Here is a 16,493-nt window from a genome sequence, read left to right on the forward strand (position 1 = left end):
CTGATTTACACATAACACATCAGTGTAATCAGTGGAAATAAATATGAAGTGTTGTGTTGACATTCAGCTGTTGGTTGATAGTCAGTTACCAGTGTGTTATTAAGAGAAGTATAAAATGTGAGTCCAGTCTGAGGCTAATAAAGTGCGGTGCAGATATATGCATCGTGATTGATCAAGAGTTCAAAAGTCTGATTGCTTGGGGGAAGAAGCTGTCATGAAGTCGGCTGGTGCGGGTGCTGATGCTGCGATACCGCCTGCCTGATGGTAGCAGTGGGAGAAGCCCATGGCTCGGGTGGCTGGAGTCTCTGATGATCCTCCGAGCTTTTTTCACGCACCGCCTGGAATAGATGTCCTGGAGGGAGGGAAGCTCACCTCCAATGATGTGTCTGGCAGTTTGCACCACCCTTTGCAGGGCTTTGCGGTTGAGGGTGATGCTGTTGCCGTACTAGGCGGTGATGCAGCCAGGCAGGATGCTCCCTACAGAGCTGGTGTAGAACCGTGTGAGGATGTGGTGGTTCATACCAAACTTCCTCAGCTGTCTCAGGAAGAAGATGTGCTGGTGAGCCTTCTTCACAACGGCCTCAGTGTGGACGGACCATGTGAGTTCCTCAGTGATGTGGACAACAAGGAACTTGAAGCTGCTGACTCTCTCCACCAGTGCTCCATTGATGGTGATGGGGCTGTGTTCTCTGTCTTTTCTTCTGAAGTCCACCACAAGCTCCTTGGTCTTGCTGATGTTGAGGGAGAGGTTGTGCTCCTGACACCAGCATGTCAGAGTGTGCACTTCCTCTCTGTAGGCTGTTTCATCATTGTCAGTGATCAGACCTACCACCGTCGTATCATCAGCAAACTTAATGATGGCACTGGAGCTATGTGTTGCCACATAGTCATGTGTGTACAGGGAATACAGGAGTGGGCTGAGAACACAGCCCTGCGTGGTTCCAGTGTTGAGGGTCAGTGATAAGGAGATGTTGCCGCCCATTCTAACCACCTGGCATTTGCTTGACAGGAAGTCCAGGATCCAGCTGCACAGCGAGCTGTTTAAGCCCAGAGCCTGGAGTTTCTCATCAAGCTTGGAGGGCACTATGGTGTTGAATGCTGAGCTGTAGTCTACAAACAGCATTCTCACATATGTGTTCCTTTTTTCCAGGTGTGAGAGAGCAATGTGTAGTGTAGATGCAATGGCATCATCAGTGGAGTGGTTGTTGTGGTATGCAAACTGCAGTGAGTCCAGTGAGGCAGGCAGCACAGAGCAGATGTAATTTCTGATTAGTTTCTCAAAGTATTTGCTGATGATGGGGGTCAGAGCAACAGGACACCAGTCATTTAAGCAAGTGATTTTGGATTGCTTTGGTACAGGCACAATGGTGGATGTTTTAAAGCATGTGGGGACCACAGACAAGGAGAGGGAAAGGTTGAAAATATCCATAAAAACACCAGCCAGTTGGTTCATGCATGCTCTGATGACGCGGCCCAGAATGCTGTCTGGACCCGCGGCTTTATGGATATTCACCCGTTGGAAGGATCAGGTTACTTCCGCTACAGAGACGGAGAGTGAACTAACCTCTGTAGCTTTGGCCGCGAGAGCTCTCTCCATGAAGGCAGTGTTGTTTCCCTCGAAACGAGCATAAAAATTATTTAGCTCATCCGGGAGAGAGGCAGCGGTGTTCACGGTGGAGTTTTTATTCCCTCTGAAGTCTGTGATGATATTAATTCCCTGCCACATGCTTCTAGAGTCAGTAGTGTTGAACTGTCCTTCAATCTTGTCCCTGACCTGGCGTTTGGCTGCTCTGATAGTTTTGCGGAGGGCATAACTGGCATGTTTATGCTCATCCGCATTCCCGGAAATAAAAGCAGAGGTCCACGAATTAAGTGCCGCACGAACATCGCTATTAATCCATGGTTTCTGGTTAGGGTAGATCCATATTGGTTTGGTCGGCACTACATCATCCATGCACTTCCTGATGAAACACGTTACGGTATCAGCGTAGACCTCGATGTTGTCATCAGAGGATGATCAAAACAGTCTTGTAGCATAGAATCTGATTGGTCCGACCAACGCGGGTGCTTCCTGTTTCAATTTCTGCCTGTAAGCGGGCAGAAGCAGAACAGAAGGGTGGTTCGATTTGCCAAATGGTGGGCGGGGGAGGGATTTGTAGCCATCCCGGAAGGGAGAGTTGCAACGGTCCAAAACCCGGTCCCCTCATGTGTTGAAACTGATGTGTTGGTAGTATTTCGGTGCTATTGACTTGAAGTTGGCTTTGTTAAAGTCCCCGGTCACAGTGAACGTGGCCTCAGGGTGTGCGGTTTCCTGCTCACTAATACTCCCATACAGTTCCTTGAGTGCCCAGTTTGTGTCGGCTTGTGGGGGGGTGTACACAGCTGTGATCATGACCGCTGTGAATTTCCTCGGTAGCCAGAATGGTCAACACAGAAGCATGAGAAATTCCAGATCAGGAGAGCAGAAAGACTTGTTAGAATGTACGTTCCTCTGATCACACCAGGATTTGTTGTTCATAAAACATACACCACCTCCTCTGCTTTTACCTGAGAGGTCTTTCGCTCTGTCCGTTCGGTGCACGGAGAACCCAACGGGTTCGATGGCTGAGTCTGGAACCTCTGCAGACATCCAAGTTTCTGTAAGGCAGATAATGCAGCAGTCTCTCGTCTCTCGTTGTAAAGAGATCTGCGCTCTCAGCTCACAGAGCTTGTTGTCCAGAGACTGAACATTTGCCTGTAGAATGCTGGATAGCGGGTTTCAATTTGCGCGACATCTTAGTCTGACAAGAATGCTGGCTCTTCTTCCCCTTTTCCAGCGACTCTTCCACGGCCGGGCTGCCCAGACAAAGGGCTTTGCTGTCGTGTTTGTAAACAGCGGGTCGGCATTGAGGTATTTAAAGTCCGGTTTTCAGTGTGCTATTGCAGAACCATTGTCCAAAAGTGTTTGTCTATCGCATACAATAAGGCAGACAACATCCAAGACAAAAAACATAAGAATTGTAGACAAAACAAACAAAAAACTGCAACACTGGGTCAGAGCTCGCAACGCAGCAGCCATACTCGGCACCATCTTTTACTTCTAAATACTTAATAACAATTTTACACGATAAGAACCTATGAAAATGTACCTTAATATACAATGGACACATATGAACCATTTTTTTAAGGCATTGCCAACATTAGAAACAAAGTTTAGTATGGTTTAATGGTCATCAGTCTTTATTATATGATAAGCTGTGAATGAGGACTTTAGGTACAGTTGAAGTCAGAAGTTTACATACACTTAGGTTGAAGTCATTAAACCTCATATTTTAACAACTCCACAGATTTCATATTAGCAAACTATAGTTTTGGCAAGTTGTTTAGGACATCTACTTTGTGCAAGACACAAGTTATTTTTACAACAATTGTTTACAGACAGATTGTTTCACTTTTAATTGACTATATCACAATTCCAGTGGGTCAGAAGTTTACACGCACTTAGTTAACTGTGCCTTTAAGCAACTTGGAAAATTCCAGAAAATGATCTCAGTCCTTTAGGCAATTAACCAATTAGCTTCTGATAGGCTAATTGGAGTCAATTGGAGGTGTACCTGTGGATGCATTTTAAGGCCTACCTTCAAACTCAGTGCCTCTTTGCTTGACATCATGGGAAAATCAAAAGAAATCAGCCAAGACCTCAGAAAATAAATTGTGGACCTCCACAAGTCTGGTTCATCCTTGGGAGCAATTTCCAAATGCCTGAAGGTACCACGTTCATCTGTACAAACAACAGTATGCAAGTATAAACACCATGGGACCACGCAGCCATCATACTGCTCAGGAAGGAGACGCATTCTGTCTCCAAGAGATAAATGTAGTTTGGTGCGAAAAGTGCAAATCAATCCCAGAACAACAGCAAAGGACCTAGTGAAGATGCTGGAGGAAACAGGTAGACAAGTATCTATATCCACAGTAAAATGAGTCCTATATCGGCATAACCTGAAAGGCTGCTCAGCAAGGAAGAAGCCACTGCTCCAAAACTGCTTTAAAAAAGCCATACTACAGTTTGCAAGTGCACATGGAGACAAAGATCTTACTTTTTGGAGAAATGTCCTCTGGTCTGATGAAACAAATATTTAACTGTTTGGCCATAATGGCCATCGTTATGTTTGGAGGATAAAGTCTGAGGCTTGCAAGCCAAAGAATACCATCCAAACTGTGAAGCATGGGGGTGGCAGCATCATGTCGTGCGGGTGCTTTGCTGCAGGAGGGACTGGTTCACTTCACAAAATAGATGGCATCATGAGGAAGGAAAATTATGTGGATATATTGAAGCAACATCTCAAAACATGAGACAGGAAGTTAAAGCTCGGTCACAAATAGGTCTTCCAAATGGATAATGGCCCCAAGCATACCTCTAAAAGTTGTGGCAAAATGGCTTAAGGACAACAAAGTCAAGGTATTGGAGTGGCCATCACAAAGCCCTGTCCTCAATCCGATAGAAAATTTGTGGGCAGAACTGAAAAAGCGTGTGCGAGCAAGGAGGCCTACAAACCTGACTCAGTTACACCAATTCTGTCTGGAGGAATGGGCCAAAATTCCAGCAGCTAATTGTGAGAAGCTTGTGGAAGGCTATCCAAAATGTTTGACCGAAGTTAAACAATTTAAAGGCAATGCTACCAAATATTAAATAAGTGTATGTAAACTTCTGACCCACTGGGAATGTGATGAAAGAAATAAAAGCTGAAATAAATAATTCTCTCTACTATTATTCTGACATTTCACATTCTTAAAATAAAGAAGTGATCCTAACTGACCTAAGACAGGGAATGTTTTCTACGATTAAATGTCAGGAATTTTGAAAAACTGAGTTTAAATTTATTTGGCTAAGGTGTTTGTAAACTGTAACTAGGATTAGGTAACTTGGGACACCACTCGGAGTAGCACAACTCTTTTGACATCAAGGTGTCAAGGAAAGTGTCAACAGAAGTGAGTAAAGACAATACTGTAAATAATATAAACACAAAGCACTGTTAAAGTGACTGTGGTCATTATAATACTCTATTTTTGCTGCATTGTGACATAAATCATGAATTAGAGCATTTTTTTTACATTTTCTATTTAGTATTTATTAAGCATTTATAACATGGAAGATAAAATGCTCACTATTTTGCAATTATTGCATGAAATTCACTCTTTTATTCATGTTGTTATAACTGCATATCAATGACTTATAATAATTTGTAAATGACTTGTTAGTCATTAATGAACCCCTTTATCAACCCTTAACAAAGGGAACATGGGAACATTAAAGTGTTACCTGTAAATGCATCATTATCTATTGTCTCATTTGACATTTATGTTTTAGTTGAGAATATAATTAATTTATTTAGATTTCTTTGATATCAATTTTGTTATATTAAGTGAATAGTGGTACTGTGAATTTTGTTTTGCAAAGTTATATGTTTTCTAATATGATCTCTCCTGAAAGAGATGTTTTATTTAATTTCAAGAATAAATATGATATGTTTTGACTGTTATTTGATATTTATTTTGAGTTTACTTTCAATATTGGGGTTGCTGTTCACACAGGTGTACTGTGTACGTAAACTCAGTGCAGGTTTGGTGCTGGTCTAGCTGGTGAACCAACAAAGCCATGCTGATCTCCAGGGGGGAAGAAAATCATATAATTTGACATTACAACGGTTTCATTCTGTTTTTTCTACTGTCTGAAGATGGCTTGGAGTAAAAGCAACGGCAAAGGTTTCTATGGTTAACACATATACATATGTCAATAATCATGGAAAAACAACAGGCAGGGCTAAACTACTTGCTGTCAGACAGTTATCAAGCTTCTCACTGGAAATCCACTTAAACCTCTCTCTGCAATTTCTTTTATGAAATTGTAGACCTTTACTGTTAACTTAGTGAAAGTTTCTTTGTAATCGTGAATTTAAGACTTCAGAAATAATGGAAATGGACATTATTATCATGTGTGTGATTGTATGTGAAGAGTTTCAAAGGAAACTATAAAGCTTGTTACCGCTCAATTAAAAAGAAGAAATTATACAGCTGCTAAAATTGGCTAGACCAGTGGAAAGTGTGAACATTGAATGTAAGTATATAGATTTATATTTACACTACTGGTCAAAAGTTTTGAAACACTTATTCTTTATTATAATTTTTTTTCACATTTTAGAATAATAGTAAAGTCATCAAAAATATGGAATAACATAAATGGAACTATGGGAATTATGTTGTGACTATACAAAATCCAAAATAAATCAAAACTGTGTTATATTTTAGCATCTTCAAAGTAGTCACCCTTTGCCTAGAATTTGCAGACATGTACTCTTGACAATTCTCAACCAACTTCTTGAGGTATCACCCTGGGATTATTTTTAAACAGTTTTGAAGGAGTTCCCATCTATGTTGGGCACTTATTGGCTGCTTTTCTTTATTATTTGGTCCAAGTCATCAATTTCAAAAACTTTTTTTTATTTAATTAAATTTTAGTTTTATAATGATATAAAGGAATATGGTGGCACAATTATATTTTTGTCTACAAAACTATTTTCAAACATTTAAGCATACGCCTTCAGATCAAAAGATTTTTAAGATCATGAGAAATATTTCAGTCAAGTGTTTCAAAACTTTTGACCGGTAGTGTATATACACTGTACCATAAGAATAACTTATAGCCAAACAACCAAATATTTAAATGCTTTTTCTTTCTGCCTTGAACTGACAGTGAAAAGAAAAGAAAAATCTTTTAAAGACTGAGCACTAACAATATATCTATCTATCTATCTCTCTGCATGCCAGCCTAATTTTATTTATTTACTAAAAAATTGCTTTTATGATTCATGTGAGATCAGGTCGATTTTTTTCACTTTCTATGTCTCCTGCCAATGTTCTAAAATCTGTAGACTGCCTGCCTGTCCTGCCCTCTTAACCATTTTGGACATAAGATCAAACTGGCATGATCACGCTATGCTGGGCTCAGACACGTACGATCAAACCAGTGTGATCTGCATTCGTGCTGCTGTTTACCAGCAAAACAGGGACTGAAGCGGTTGACATAATGAACCAGTTGCTAAAATAGTCTTTTCAACATCACAATATCTTTATTTTTATGTTACAAACATTCAAACAATCACTCAAAAAAGTTTAAAGCCGTAACCATCGCAGCGCACTGTTTTGATGCAGTGATAATGCCATGTTTTCTGACGTCAAACAAAGAATATACAAACTAGTCAGTCCACTCGAGCCTTCTCATATAGACCTTTTTCATGCTCCGGGTTTTGGAACGTGGAAGTAAACGTTTGCAGGGTAAACTTCAACAGCGGTGAATGGGAGATCACAGCAAATATTATTTTCACTTACCCATTTGCTCCAATAAGACCAAAAGAAAAAAATCCACTATTACGTTTCAATGACATTCCAGAAGATGAAAAAAATAGAGAGTGGTGGATTAAGTAAAATGGGAGAAGATGCCAAATTTACTGTCACTCTCTCAGCAACTGTAAAAGAAACCCCCTCGCAGCTGTGGTAATTCATTTTTAAAAACTAATTCCATGGTAATATAACACAAAGCATAATGTATTCAATTTACACTCAATATTTAAAAAATGTATAATATTAAAAAAAATGCTAGATTCACGCTGATAAATGAGGTGGAAATGTGTCATCACAGTCTGTAAAAAAGGTCCGTCACTCATTCTAACCACTTCCGGTGCTGGTTAAAGTGGAAGGTCTAGATTTTTAGACCGTTCTATGCTTCTATGACAAATTCAGAGTCCCATGTTGCATTGCATGTAAACAATATGGTGGTTCGCATAGCCGGTGTTATGTCGAACTCTGTTTCCCCTCAGCAGATCTGTTAGTTAGTTAGTTTATTTGTCCCCATAGGGAAAATGGGTTTGCAGCATAATCACACAGACATCAGAAATCACGATTGGCATATATAAACAACATACACAGTATAAATAAATAAAAAAATAAAAAAGGGAATAATGAATGGAATGAATGAATGAATGAATGACCAGATCAGCTGGTCATCAGTTAACTATTAAAAGAATTAAAAAATGTAATTGTTTGAGGGATAAAAGATGATTTGGACCTGTTTTTCATACAATGGGGAACACAGTTGGCCAGATGGCAACAATTCAAAAGCAGAGGCCAAAGGATGCCTCTTGTCACTCACAATGTTATTCGCCTTATTTAACACTCTCTCTTTATAAATACTTTCTATACTCGGTAACGTAATCCCTAACAATTTACTTGCCATTGTTACCACTTTCCTTACTGATTTCTTCTGTACCTCGGTAGCATTACCATACCAAAAAATAATACAGAATGTCATAACACTTTCAATAAAAGCACCATAAAACATCAAAAGCATTCTGTTGTGGAAATTAAAGGAGAGTCATTTCTTTAGGAAATTTTCTGTTGTATCTTCTTACTTATATAATCGGTCCACATGTCCCATTTAAGCTTGTGGTCAAGCACTATACCGAGGTATTTATTATTTGTAACTAATTGAATTGGCTCCCCATTAATTAATGTAGGATGTGATATTCTGCTCTCTGAAATCAGTAGACATCTCCTTTGTTTTGGAGATGTTTAGGAGATTTGATTTCTCACACCAGTTTAAAAAATACCTCAAGGACAGGCCCATGCTCTTCCTCCCCATCATGTAAGAGGCTCACTAAAGCAGTATCATAAAGTACTTTAACAAGAATTAGTATATAAAATAAATAATAATGGTGATAAAACACATCCCTGAGGTGATCCTACTGAAGTAATAATTTTATCAGAAGTAGACCCACCTATCTTAACCTGCTGGGTTCTAAAACTAAGGAAATCAGTCACCCATGTATTCAGCCTACTTTCAAGTAAAAATTATTTTGCCAGTATAACTGCTAATGTACTAGGGGAAATACTATTAAAGGTGAATAAGAAATCTGCAAATAAAACTTTAGCATGAGTCTTTGGTTCCCTATCTGTCACTCACTCGATGTTGGTGTCGATGTAGTGACACTAGGGGTCACTCTTGTGAGCCCGAAGCACCTCTGGTCTTTGATAAAAGGCCAATGAAAATTGGCGAGTGGTATTTGCATGCCACTCCCCCGGACATACGGGTATAAAAGGAGCTGGTATGCAACCACTCATTCAGATTTTCTCTTCGGAGCCGAACGGTCATGCTCATTGAGCTGAATACTACTGTTCATTCAACTCTGCTGGATCTGACGGCGCATTTCAGCGGCTTCTCCCTCCTCTGCACTGGGGCACTGCAGAGAACGCCCCTGGGCGCTCCGGCAGAAAAACTAGAGAGTATATTTTCTGAAAGAGCATTTTTCCCCTCTAAAAGAGTATATATTTCTCTAAAAGAGCGCACACACAGAATGTCTTTTTACCGATTGTGTGTTATTCCTGGTTGTGCTCGTTATCTCTTGCCTTCTAACAGTCACGATCACTGTCTTTCGTGTCTGGGCACTGCTCACACGGGTACAGTGTTCGTGGATGGTCATGTTCTCATTGCGAGAATATGTCCATGGCAACGTTGCGGTCACAGCTCGCCTTCGTAAGAAAGCAAGCCACCCCAGAGGCTCCCGCCTCGGTCCTTTTACCCACAGGTTTGAGGCCAGCACGGCTAGCACTGGGGGCGATTTGGGGACCCCAATGGGACCCTCTGCCGGGTATCCCCCCGCGGACCTCCCATTCCCCAGCACGCTCGTCTGCCCCGATCAGGCTTCCGGGTGAGTCCGCCAGCTCGTCTCACGGCGAGTTCGACCTCTTATTCGGAGCCCGCGAAAGTGATGAGCTCTCGAGCGCAGCATCGGAGAGCGGGCTCGTCCAGTCGGAAGCCTCAGCTGGGCTCCTCCCTTCGGGGTCGATCACCCAGTCAAAGGCTGACGCGGAGATGACGACATGCTTTCCTGGGCAGCCGCGAGCGTCGGTTAGAGTGGATTTCACCGCTCTTCCCTGAACCCTCGCGGCTTGGTGATTGGTTCCTGGGCTCGCTGCGCCGCTCAAAGCCACGCCCCTCCCCCGTTCCTTTCTTCCCAGAAGTGCATGAAGAGCTGACAAGGTCGTGGGAGGCACTTTTTACTGCCTGGTCCCGATCTTTTCAGCTTCCCTGCCCTCACTACCCTCGATGGTGGTGCCCAAAGCCCCCGTCCAAGGCCTGTAGGTTTACGTCATCTCTGACAGCCAAGGCCTATGGTGCCGCTGGACAAGCCGCCTCCGCCCTGCACGCCAAGGCTCTCCTGCAAGTCCGCCAAGGCGCTAAAGGAACTGCACGAGGGTAGTTCCGCCCCGGGATTGATGCAGGAACTGCGCTCGGCGACCGAACTCGCTCTCTGAGCGACGGAGGTCATGGCGCGGTCTCTCGGGCGGACGATGGCCACACTAGTGGTCCAGGAGCGCCACCTTTGGCTCAACCTGGTCGAGATGGGTGAGGCCGACAAGACACAATTCCTTGCTGCCCCCATTTCCCAGGCGGGCCTATTCGGCGACACCGTCGAGGACTTTGCCCAGCAGTTCTCGATGGTAGAGCAGTAGATGGATGCTAGCCGGCATATCCTGCCCCGGCGCGGCTCAAGATCCCGCACCCCATCTACTCATCGCCATGGGCGTCCCCCTGCGGTGACTGCACCGGCTCCGCCGTAGCCCGCCCCTTCGGCCCGGCCCCGGCATGGAGCCCACTGCAGGAAGCAGACGCCACCCGTCTCACGGCCGCCCAGAACCCGTGAAAGGCTTCAAAGCGCCCTTGAGACGGGCGACCCAGGGACAACGAAACCCGCTGCTCTGGAGCTGGTAAGCAGATCTTCATCTTTTTGTTGCCTTTTTGCATTTAATTGCGCTGCATGCCCAAGTGGCTGCAGTACTCAAGAGCTCAGCAAGAGCGGTTTCCTTGTTCCCTGGGTCACATGTACGGCTGTCACCATGATCACCGTTCACCACTCCATTTGGCAGGTTGGTGCTCCAGTGGCGGTCTCCCACCCCTGAGCGCCCAGATGTGGCACAAATCCACCCCCGATGTGACAGTCTCCACGGGTCACGAGGACAGGCCTCTTCCTCCCCCATCCCAGGCTGTTCCGGGGGTGGTCACAAGGAGCCAGGTAAGTGCTTCGATGTCCTTAGACTCAGCACGGCCATGACATGGTGTGGCACCTCGAGCTCTGCCCCACCGCGAGGCCCCACCTGCCGGTACATCCGATGACGTTGTCCCTTTGGTCCCCTTTGTGCGGAATTTGGACACATGGCTTGTGCTTTCCAATCCGTCATGAGGGCTGGTCCGGACCGTCCGACTCAGCTGCGCGATTCACTTCGCTGGGCATCCGCCCAGGTTCAGCGGTGTCCACTTCACCTTGGTGAAAGACGAAAACGCTGCTACCTTGCGCGGAGATCGCTACCCTCCTACGGAAGGACGCGATAGAACCTGTCCCTCCAGCCGAGATGAAGAAAGGGTTTTACAGCCCCTACTTCATCATACCGAAAAAAGGCGGTGGGTTGCGGCCAATCTTGGACCTGCGAGTACTGAACCGGGCTTTACACAGACTCCCGTTCAAGATGCTGACGCAAAGATGCATTCTAGCGAGCGTCCGGCATCAACATTGGTTCGCGGCGGTAGATCTGAAGGATGCGTACTTTCACGTCTCGATCCTTCCTCGACACAGACCCTTCCTGCGGTTCGCATTCGAGGGTCAGGCGTATCAGTACAAAGTCCTCCCTTTCGGCCTGTCCCTGTCTCCTCGCATCTTTGCCTCGTTAAGGGAGGTGGGCATTCGCATTCTCAATTATCTTGACGACTGGCTAATATTAGCTCACTCTCGAGACGTGTTATGCGCACACAGGGACCTGGTGCTCTCACACCTCAGCCGACTAGGGCTTCGGGTCAACTGGGAAAAGAGCAAGCTCCTCCCAGTTCAGAGCATCTCTTTTCTCGGTTTGGAGTTGGACTTAGTCTCCTTGACGGCGCGCCTTCCGAATGAGCGCGCCCAGTCGGTGCTGGCCTGTTTGAAGGCGTTCAAACAGAAAACGGCGGTTCCACTGAAACTTTTTCAGAGGCTCCTGGGGCATATGGCATCCTCGGCGGTGGCCACCCCACTCGGGTTGATGCATATGAGGCCGCTTCAGCACTGGCTCCAGACTCGAGTCCCGAGACGGGCATGGTGCCACGGGACACACCGCGTGGCCATTACGTCGGTCTGTCACCGTCTTTTCAGCCCTTGGACCGACCTCTCATTTCTACGAGCAGGTGTTCCCCTAGAACTGGTCTCCAGGCGCGTCGTGGTCACGACAGACGCCTCCAAAACGGCCTGGGGCGCTGTTTGCAACAGGCACACAGCCGCCGGCCTCTGGACGGGTCCGCAACTGCATTGGCACATCAACTGCCTCGAGTTACTGGCAATTCTGCTTGCCCTGTGGAGGTTTCGGCCGTTGATCCAGGGCAAGCACATGTTAGTTCAGACAGACAACACGACAACGGTAGCATATGTCAAATGCCAAGGTGGTTTGCGCTCTCGTTGTATGTCACAACTCGCCCACCGTCTCCTCCTCTGGAGTCAGCAGCACTTCAAGTCACTGCAAGCCACTCACATCCCGGGCAACCTCAACACTATGGTGGATGCGCTGTCACAACAGGTTACCCTCAGGGGAGAGTGGAGACTCCACCTTCAGGTGGTCCAGCTGATTTGGAGTCGATTCGACAGGCACAGGTGCACCTGTTTGCCTCCCAATAATCCTCCCCACTGCCCGCCCTGGTACGCTCTGACCGAGGCCTCCCTCGGCATAGACGCGCTGGCACACAGCTGGTCCCCTGGCATTCGCAAATATGCGTTTCCCCCAGTGAGCCTGCTTGCACAGACCCTGTGCAAGGTCAGGGAGGATGAGGAGCAAGTCGTCCTGGTAAGCACCCTACTGGCCCGCCCAGACGTGGTGCTCGGACCTCACACTCCTCGCGACAGCTCCTCCCTGGCAAATTCCCCTGAGGAAGGACCTTCTTTCTCAGGGAAGGGGCACCATCTGGCACCCGCGCCTAGACCTCTGGAATCTCCATGTCTGGCCCCTGGATGGGACGCAGAAGACCTAAGCTGTCTCCCACCTGCGATGGTAGACACGTTCACTCAGGCTAGTGCTCCCTCTACGAGGCGCCTGTATGCCTTTAAGTGGCGTCTGTTCGCTAAGTGGTGTTCTTCCCGTTGGGAAGACCCCCAGAGATGCGCAGTCGGATCAGTGCTTTCCTTCCTGCAAGAGGGGTTGGAAGGGAGGCTGTCCCCTTCCACCTTGAAGGTGTACGTTGCTGCCATAGCAGCACACCACGACGCAGTCGACGGTAAGTCCTTAGGGAAGCATGACCTGATCATCAGGTTTCTAAGAGGCGCCAGGAGGCTGAATCCCTCCAGGCCATGCCTCGTTCCCTCATCGGACCTCCGTAGTTCTTCAGGGTCTACAGAGAGCCACCTTTGAGCCTTTGCAGTCAGCCGAGCTTAAGGCACTCTCCTTGAAGACTGCCCTCCTGACTGCGCTCACTTCTATCAAGAGGGTAGGTGACCTGCAAGCATTCTCTGTTAGCGAAACGTGCCTGGAGTTCAGTCCAGGTTACTTTCACGTGATCCTGAGACCCTGACCGGGCTATGTGCCCAAGGTTCCCACCACTCCATTAGGGACTAGGTGGTGAACCTGCAAGTGCTGCCCCAGGAGGAGGCAGACCCAGCCCTGTCGTCGCTGTGTCCAGTGCACGCTTCACGCATCAATTTGGATCGCACGCAGAGCTTTAGAATCTCTGAGCAGCTCTCTGTCTGCTTTTGGTGCACAGCGGAAAGGAAGCGCTGTCTCTGAGCAGAGGATCGCCCACTGGCTCGTTGACACCATAACTATGGCATATCTCGCCCAAAACATGCCACCCCCGGTAGGGCTACGAGCCCATTCAACCCGTGGTGTAGCGGCTTCTTGGGCCCTGGCCAGAGGTGCCTCTCTAACAGACATTTGCAGAGCAGCGGGCTGGGCAACACCCAACACCTTTGCAAGGTTCTACAACCTCCGGGTGGAACCGGTTTCATCCCAGGTAGTGGCACGCAACACAAGCGGATAAGCCCGGGATAGCCGGCCGGGTGCATCGCTTGCACATAGCGCCTTCCACCTCCTTTTGAGCTGAAGACGTGCGCTGTTAATTCCCAGTAGTGTTCACAAAATTTGTTCCCTGGTTGACTTCCTCCGAGCCCTGTGGCAGTCGAGTGTTCGGAGAGACATGCTGCCGGCCTAGTACACGCGCTATCTAAGAGCTCGGTTCTGGGGTAGGTGCTCCGCATGTGGCGGTTCCCTGTAAGGCTAACCCCATGCGATCTATATCTTCCGCTAATTCGTTTCCCTGCTGGCAAACTGCGTCTTCCTTGGGCAGAGCCCCTCTGCTCCAGTCTCCATGTGTGTAGTAACTCCTCCCCCATTGGGCAGGATCTACCTTGAAGGCTCTCCAAATGGTTGGAAAGACCATGTGACGTATTCTTCCACTTAAATATCCCCCCCTCTCTTGGGGCGAGGTGTGGTCTCCGCGGTGTCCTACCCTTGGGAGGGACACCCCCCGACTAGACCTGGGGGCCCAGGCGGATAATCCCCCTTCTTTTTTAGGGAGTGGAAAAAGAGCCACTCGCCAAATTTCATTGGCCTTTTATCAAAGACCAGAGGTGTCACGGGCTCCCAAGAGTGACCCCTAGTGTCACTACATCGACACCAACGTCTCGTTCCCTCCATCAGGGAACGGAGGTTACACCAGTAACCATGACGTTTCTCTAATTGAGAATGCAACAGATGCAATACAGTCAAGTTTGCATCCTCTACCCCATTAGAAGCTTGATATGCAAATTGCAGAGAATCTATAAGATGCTGTGTTTGGGATACAATGTACTTGGGGGAACAGTATCTGATGGTAACATTTTCCACTGCCAGAATGCGTTCCCCCATGCACAAACCTAAGCCTAACCCTTCCCTACCGTACCGTACCCTACCTACCCTAACCCTAACCTACATTACCCTACCTACCCTAACCATGACCATAACCCCATACCCTGGGAAACAGATTCCCAAGTGGGAAACAGATTCTGACGGGGAACACAACTCGATACAACACCGGCAAGCGCAGTCACGATCGCATCTTATTCATCATAAACAATCATTATAAATATTCTCTCAATTTCATATGCTTTTCCATTGATATGGTTTTATGGTTAAGCACTCTGCTAACTCTAAGGGGGTGGTTGGACACGACATTAGAATAGTTACATGGAATGTACGTGGATTGGCCGGACAAATTAAATGTTCCAAAGTTTTCTCTCACCTAAAAACACTATCTTCCGATATTGCGTTTCCCAGGAGACACACCTGCGTATATCTGACCATACTAAATTGCGCAAACCATGGATTGGTCATGTGTATCATTCCAGTTTTTATAGTGAATCCAGAGGTACAGCAGTCCTGATACATAAAAGAGTCATGTTTTTGTCAGGACAAGCAATTTCTGATCCTGAGGGATGCTTTGTAATGGTCAGTGGTGTTCTTTTTCAAACTCCGGTAGTTTTAGTAAATGTCTATGCCCAGAACTGGGACAACCCTACTTTCATGTCCATGTTTTTCTCAAAGATTCCAAACCTCGACACTCATCATCTTATTTTGGGAGGGGACCTTAACTGTGTTGTTAATAATAATCTTGATAAATCACTGTCTAAATCAGGTACATCTTCAGCTAGGTCTTGGTCCTTAAATACACTCATGAATCAAATTGTTTGTGTTGATCCCTGCCGTTTTTTCCACCCATCTGATAAAGTATTTTCTTTTTTTTTTTCTAGTGTACATCATGTTTACTCTCGTATTGATTATTTTTTCCTTGATAAAACCCTACTTTCTGTGGTTATTTCCTCAGATTACTCTGTTATTGTTATTTCTGATCATGCCCCGTATATGTTAGACATCTTTCTCTTCCAATTCTGAGTTGGCCCCAGATACAGGGCTACTTGCCAGAACTGATTTCTGTGAATTTGGTTTTGGGCCAAATGTTATCTCATGGATTCGCCTTTTATACTCCGCTCCCTCTGCAAATGTTAGAACTAATTCTGAAAGTTCTCCATACTTTCCCCTCACCCGTGGGACATGGCAGGGATGCCCTCATTCTCCTCTGTTCTTTGCTCTGGCCATAGATCCACTTTCTATTGCCTTAAAATCATCTCTATTAATATCTGGTATCCATAGGGGAGGCTTAAAACATCATGTTTCTCTATATGCAGACAACCTGTTGTTGTTTGTTCAGGATGAGATTATGCACCTGCTTAAAACCTTTGGCTCTTTTTCAGGTTACAAATTGAACTTTACAAAAAGTGAATGTTTCCCCATAAATGACGTGGCTATGAAAATCCCTAAAAGTGCCCTACCCTTTCATTTTTCCCCTGCAGGGTTTCTCTATTTAGGTGTAAACATTTCACACTCTTTCAGTTCTCTTTTTAGGAATAATTTCA

Source organism: Myxocyprinus asiaticus, chromosome 38 (genome assembly GCF_019703515.2).
Source record: "Myxocyprinus asiaticus isolate MX2 ecotype Aquarium Trade chromosome 38, UBuf_Myxa_2, whole genome shotgun sequence".
In the NCBI taxonomy this organism is placed as follows: Eukaryota; Metazoa; Chordata; class Actinopteri; order Cypriniformes; family Catostomidae; genus Myxocyprinus; species Myxocyprinus asiaticus.